Here is a 6,516-nt window from a genome sequence, read left to right as displayed (position 1 = left end):
ACCCCCTGCCACCCCTTCTTCCTCCGTTCCCCTTTGTTCCTCCTTCCTCCACTGAAACCAGAACTCCATGGATGGGAGAGCTCGTGGCCCATAAATTACAGGCAATATCTTGAACCAAAAATAAGGAGAAAAGAAGGGCGGAACAAGATCTACGTCAGGGGCAGTGGAAAAATCAACAAAGAAAAGGTAAGAAAATTACAGTCAATCAATCTTCCTTGCAACCCCAGATCTGGTTTTTACATGTAGAATAGGGCAGGGGTAAAGTAGTTTTGCAACCCCAGATCAGGGTGATGTATCATGATCTGCTACCCCATTGCAGACAATCATCTGGCATGCATGTAAAAAAGTGAAGAAAACCAATCACATGAACAACCAGAAAAACACGCTTCTTTAAAACTGAGTATGTGCATTATTCTGCATTTAGTAGTAACCAAAAGGCATCAGTTTTAACAGTAATTTGTAGATTTACTTAGAACTATAGGCTAGCAAACATGAATTGTGCTCCAGAACAACCAACTTGAGCATCAGAACACCCAATAAAATGACATGCCGACAGTACTCTTGGTCATGTAAATCTGCATTGGACAAAATAACCTGGAAAGTAGAACATGATGTACAATTGTCTCTAAGACTGTATGAACAACTGTCAAATCTTCTTGACATCTACACACCTTGGAACTCTGCTGCCCATGAAACTGAAACAAATTCAAACAGAATAACAACAAAATTAGTAGTTCTCTTATGTGCTTATTTAGAGAACCTACCTATGAAGCATGGCATTTCAAAGAATTTTGAAAAACATTGTTGAAAATAAGCATTATATGTAGAATATGCTGATGATGTAACATGCTTCTATGTTTTGCAGGGAATAGAATGGATTTCTGGTTTCCTAATGTTGGTGTTGACCTAAACAACCCCGTACAAGATGAAGAATATGATCAGCACAATACAGAAGGTACTACCGGGCATGCCAGGCAAGAGGATGTAGGTCAGCAACACAATGCCGAGGAAACTACAAGCCATGGGGAGCAAGCTACATGCAATGTACCTATGTCTGGAATGAATGCAAGGGTATATGTAGATTCAGCAGAGGCTGACACAAGGAATACACTGTCTGCTGATTCTGGTGGAGATGATGAAGTTCAGTCTATACCAAGCCTAACACCAGTAGAAAAACCATACCCAGATATGTTGTTTGATACCTGGGAGGATGCAAAGATGTGTTACACAGATATGCTAAGCATGATGGCTTTTCAATTAAGTCTAGTACCTCAAGGAATTCTACCATTGACAACACAATTGCAAGTGAACAAAAAGAAGGTTAATACAAAAACAGATAATAAACCATTTAAAAAGTGGAGGAAAAAAGTCATTGGTCCATACCATATATGGACCAGTGGTTTTCGTGGACACAATCTGCTTCTTAAACAAATGAGCACTACTGTAAGAACATACAAATGGAAAAGAAATTTTACTGACTTGGCTAAAAGCCTATCCGTAATTTTTCAGAAAAAATACATTACGGTTAATAAAGAAATGTATGCCATATTTGGCAGCATGTATTTCAAGTCAAAAAAATATTACATCCTAATAGCGGGAAAGCACAACCTATGCCTATTGAGAAAAAAAAAGAACATCAAGTTTCATGGATATGTACTATCAACAATATATTAGATATATACTTAATGCGCACAAAGCACATCCCATGACTATGTATAGATACAAGACAAATAAAAACTGAAGTACCAACCTACATGAATAAAAAAGCACATCCAGCAAAGGATACAAGTATCACGAACATTCCTCCAGATGTATCAAGTAATAAAATTATACATCCTATAGAGATTTTTCCACTACGACATAATTACAACCTTTACAGAATTCATATAATTTTTAGTAAAAAATACATTCTGCAAAACAAACAAAGTATAAAGTCTGAGCTACCAGGATGTATTTATCACTAAAAATATACATTCTAATGATAAAAACTTCAAGTATTTTTATACAGAAAACCACATCCTAGTAGGAACTAAACAATTGAATATGATGTATTTACTACCAAAAATATACATCCAATATGCTTATGTACCACTAGTAAAAACTTCATGTAATGTACATATACTTGTACAAAAAAAAGGACAGAAACAATCTGATAAACCATGCCGATGATGAAAATATACATCCAATGAGTGAAAATAGCATATTGTAACCATGCTGTATCATCATATTAAAACCACTATGCCTAATAATGCATAATTTGTGTGGATTTGCTACATGCCATACACATAAATACAAGTCTAAAAAATACAGGGGGATTCAACTACTGCACAAAATACAGGGGAATTACTTTTTGTAATTCAAGTACAAACAACCATTACTGCACGGATCTGAAACCTTAGAGAATACCCTGACAACCATGATGAACACCTCAGTGAACTACTACACGAGCACAACAACTACTGCACAAATTAAATTAGATTGGCCGTGCCAATCTAAACAAACATCTCCGTACTAGATGGGCACCACCATGACTACTGAAATCAGCACCACCATGACAACAAAACGGAGGTGAAACTTGAACTATCTTCAAGGAAAGCACTAGCAGTAGAAGCAAACAGTGGGTTCAGAAAGCTAGCGAGATTGAAGGGCTCACCAGAACCTCAGGCAGCGGGCGCCTCCACCTCAGGATCGTCGATTCGCAGAGCCGCCACACCGGGTATCATCACCAAATCGCCTCACGACGTCCGCCAAGCCCGAGTCTCTTCGATTTGCGGCGCGCTACCGAAGGAGCCTCAATCCATGGCGATCCACTCCCAGGAAGCTTCAGGCGCCGTTGAAACTCCTCCAGCGCTGCTCGTCGGAGCTTCGCCCCCGTCGGGCCACTCGACGGCGCTGGAGATCGAGCGGAGCTTGCGGGGGAGAGGGAGAAGGGGAATGGAACCGAGAGAGACAGAGGGGATTCGAACAGGATGCGGGGAGGAAAAGTCTTCTCGTTATTTCATCAGGTAGCGCCGCTTCACGCACGCCGCTCGATCTCTATCCAACGCATGAGACAGGTGAGCACCGTCTAAGACAACGGAGTGCCCCAGCAAGAATTAGATTTTGCGGTGTATGAAACCCTCTTCTCTTTCCGTACGTGAGTACATCAGAACACTTCTTCCTCCGTATAATAAGCTGAGACCTAGAAGATCCAATCGAGGGCTGCGCAGCAGCCCGTCCGGCCGTAGCTGCAGCGCGCGTGGCGGCTGGGCACGTGATCCGGTGTTCCTTTACGTGGACAGCGAGACGACCGCGATGGGCACTCGGGATGTCCCGCGGCCGGCCGGCCGAGCTCGCAGCGTGGTGGGGGCTCGACTTCCTCCCGGCGGTGTTGTCGCAGGGGCGGGTGTGGGTATACCGGCGGCGGGCACGGCGATGAGGACATTGTTTTATTCTTGTTGCTAGACTATTCTCGTGCCGGCAGCGTGGGACGTGATCCGACGCTCCTCTACACGAGCTGCGAGAAGGCTGCGATAGGCACCCGGGCGGGGAGATCGGCCCTTTCTTCCGTAATGCGAGAGGGGTCGGGCAGGGAGACCCGCTGTCCCCCATTCTCTTTGACTTCATGATCAACGCCTTGGCGGCCATGCTGGCGAGAGCTAAGGAGGTCTGGACACAATTTGGGGTTGGCGAGGCACCTGATTCTTGGGGGATCGAGTCACCCACCTGCAGTATGCGGATGACACTATGGTGATGATCGAGCCGACAGATGAGGGTATTGCCAATCTGAAGCTCGTTTTGATTAGCTTCGAGTTGATGTCCGGCCTTAAGATCAATCTTGCTAAAAGTGAGGTTGTCGTGGTTGGGACCACGCTTTTGGAGCAGGAGCGGGTGGCTCGGCTCCTCAATTGCCGTTTGGGGAAATTCCCCATTAAGTACCTGGGTCTGCCGCTTAGCAATAAAACGCTACGCGCCTCGGACTGGGAGTTTCTTACAACCAAAGTGGCCAAACGGGTTGACCCGTGGCAGGGAATCTTTTTGGCTTCAGCTGGGCGTCTGGAGCTGAATAATTCCTGCTTGTCGAGTCTTCCGTTGTTTGCGATGAGCTTGTTCATGCTCTTTGACTCAACGCATGCGGTTTTTGACAAGGTCCGCTCCCGCTTCTTTTGGGAAGGGGTGGGAGATAAGCGCAAGTACCACATGGTTGACTGGGCAACGGTGTGTCGTCCTAAGGCGGTTGGGGGTTTGGGTATTCTCAACACTAGGCATATAAACATTGCGCTCATGCTTAAATGGGTTTGGAAGCTCTATCACAATGCAGACGGGCTATGAGCTGATCTGATTAGAGCTAAGTACTTTGGGGAGCATGACCTCTTCTCGCCGCTGGTGCCTACCAAGGGCTCGCAATTCTGGAATTCGATCCAGAGAGTCAAATGGTACTTCAAGCTAGGCGCGAAGCATAGCGTCTGTAATGGGAAACAGACGTTTTTCTGGCTTGATTGGTGGCTGGGCACCTCTCCGCTCAGGGACAGGTATCCGGTGCTTTTCAGCTGTTATGACTCACCGTTTATTACGGTGTTGGGGGCTAGGGATGGCCCGGGTTGGCGCTTGCGGTTTAGACGTCCTTTTTCCCTAGCTGAGACGGTTGAATGGGATAATCTCACTAGGGAGCTAGACTTCACCCAGGCTAGTGCTGAAGACGACTTAGTCTCTTGGCGCTTGGAGGCTTCTGGCGATTTCACTACTAAGTCTCTATACTGCCGGCTGTCGCAGGGAGCGACGGTCACGCATTTTAGGGAGGTCTGGCGGACGAGGGTGCCACCTAGGATAAGGGTATTCTTGTGGCAACTCCTTTGGGGAAAACTGTCGTGCTCTATACAGGTGGCCAAACGGAGAGGCCCGTCTAATGGGCTTTGCGCCCTGCGTGGTGCGCCCGAGGACTGCGACCATATTTTCTTTAAATGCTCCCCGGCACGTTTCTTATGGGCGGGAGTTAGGGAGCTCCTGCATTGCTCTTGGAATCCTGCAGGGGCGAGGCGATTTCCTCGCTATCTCTCATGGCTTGGCCGGGGCGTATAGACGAATAGTTTGGTTCTCCTTCGCGGCGTTAGCTTGGGCCTTATGAAATATTCGTAATAAGTTAACTATGGAAGGTGTTCTTATTGGTAAACCGGTTGATGCCTTGTTTAAAATGATCATCTACATGCAACAATGGAGGATGCTGGTGAAGTGGAAGGATAGAGGCCTCGTGGACGCGGCGATGGACTCTCTTCGGCGGATGCATGCGGATCTTGCGATGTCGACGGGCTCCTATTGTCGCCGTGTATCATCTTCGCCATGTATCAGGGGGATGGTGTCAGATGATGTGCTGATCCTTTTATCTTGTGTTGTTGAATCTTGAACCTTAGCTTATGTTAGGTCTGGGGACCTGTGTGTTGGCACTGCGCTGTGTGGGAGCGTTTGCTCGTTATGTACCTCGACTTTGTATGGTTGTGTTGGTGCTTTATTAATTTAAAGCAGGGTTAAGGCCTTAAGTTTAAAAATAGGCATCCGGGCTGTCTCACGGCCAGGGCCAGCGCGGCCAAGCTCGCTGCGTCACTGGGGCTCGACTTCCTCGCCGATGGCGCCATCGTAGGGGCGGATGTGGGTGGCGGCGGCGGCCACAACGATGAGGACGCCGTTTTCATCTCGTTCCTGGACTATTAGTGCTGGTTGACCCGGCCGCCGACCATAGAATCAATCGGCTCGATCTCCATACATAGCTGGACACATCCACGACAAGGTCCGCAACAGTAGGTCGACATATGGCGAGGGTTCATATTTGGGCATGATGAGGCCACGGCTGCCCGTCGTGAACGACACCAACGAGAGCTACCTATGCCAGCTGCAAATCAGTGCGCACAGCGTTTGTTCGATCAGGAAATAACACGCCTGAGGCAAAGAATAGCCCCCCATAGTTCAATCAGCACAGGACTTGCCATCACGTTTTGCATCGGTACAACCAAAATCGAGTTTTAAGTTAGACCAACTTATTTTAGACCTGTTGCAACGCACTGGTTCTTTTTGCTAGTAACTTAAAACACTCAATATTAACAGTGCCAACTCCTGAATATTTCATGGAAGGTTTCAATTTGTGAATTGTGAGCCAGCTTAATTGGTAAACTTTTAATGTTGTCAATTTCAAACTTTCTGGTGGCAATAGCTCTAAACCAGTCACCCATAAAAGTGCAAATGTTATGGCACATCAAGAACATTTGCAAGGAGGGGACGGAAATTTTATGGCCACCCACATAGAACAAGTGAAAGATTTCATTGAAGCCGTAGGGGAAGAGAATATTGTGATTCTAGGAGCTTAAGGTAACTGATTTCACAAATCATGAAATTTGATCCATGACTCCACATTACAAATGATGGATTGTCTCGCAATGTTAGAGAAGACGTTAGATTTGCATACCTAAATAATGGTTCAACTCAACCAACTCATCATAATTTTCCCCAAACTAGAAATAATAGATCCATGTGGCCACAATGGTATAA

General features: G+C 46.1%; 1 long non-coding RNA gene across 1 annotated transcript; it reads right to left on the bottom strand.

Moving 5' to 3' along the window:
• Nucleotides 1-389: 389 nt before the first annotated feature.
• LOC124682117 lies at nt 390-3,010 on the bottom strand. Its single transcript, XR_006996159.1, has 2 exons — nt 2,654-3,010; nt 390-695 (listed from the first exon to the last, which is right to left on the bottom strand). It is a non-coding gene; the product is annotated as an uncharacterized LOC124682117 (long non-coding RNA).
• Between the last annotated feature and the right edge of the window lie 3,506 nt (nt 3,011-6,516).

This window comes from Lolium rigidum, unplaced genomic scaffold (assembly GCF_022539505.1).
Source record: "Lolium rigidum isolate FL_2022 unplaced genomic scaffold, APGP_CSIRO_Lrig_0.1 contig_68196_1, whole genome shotgun sequence".
Lineage (NCBI taxonomy): Eukaryota > Viridiplantae > Streptophyta > Magnoliopsida > Poales > Poaceae > Lolium > Lolium rigidum.
Note: the sequence above shows the minus strand (reverse complement) of the source record. Positions and strands in the feature narration are given on the sequence as shown.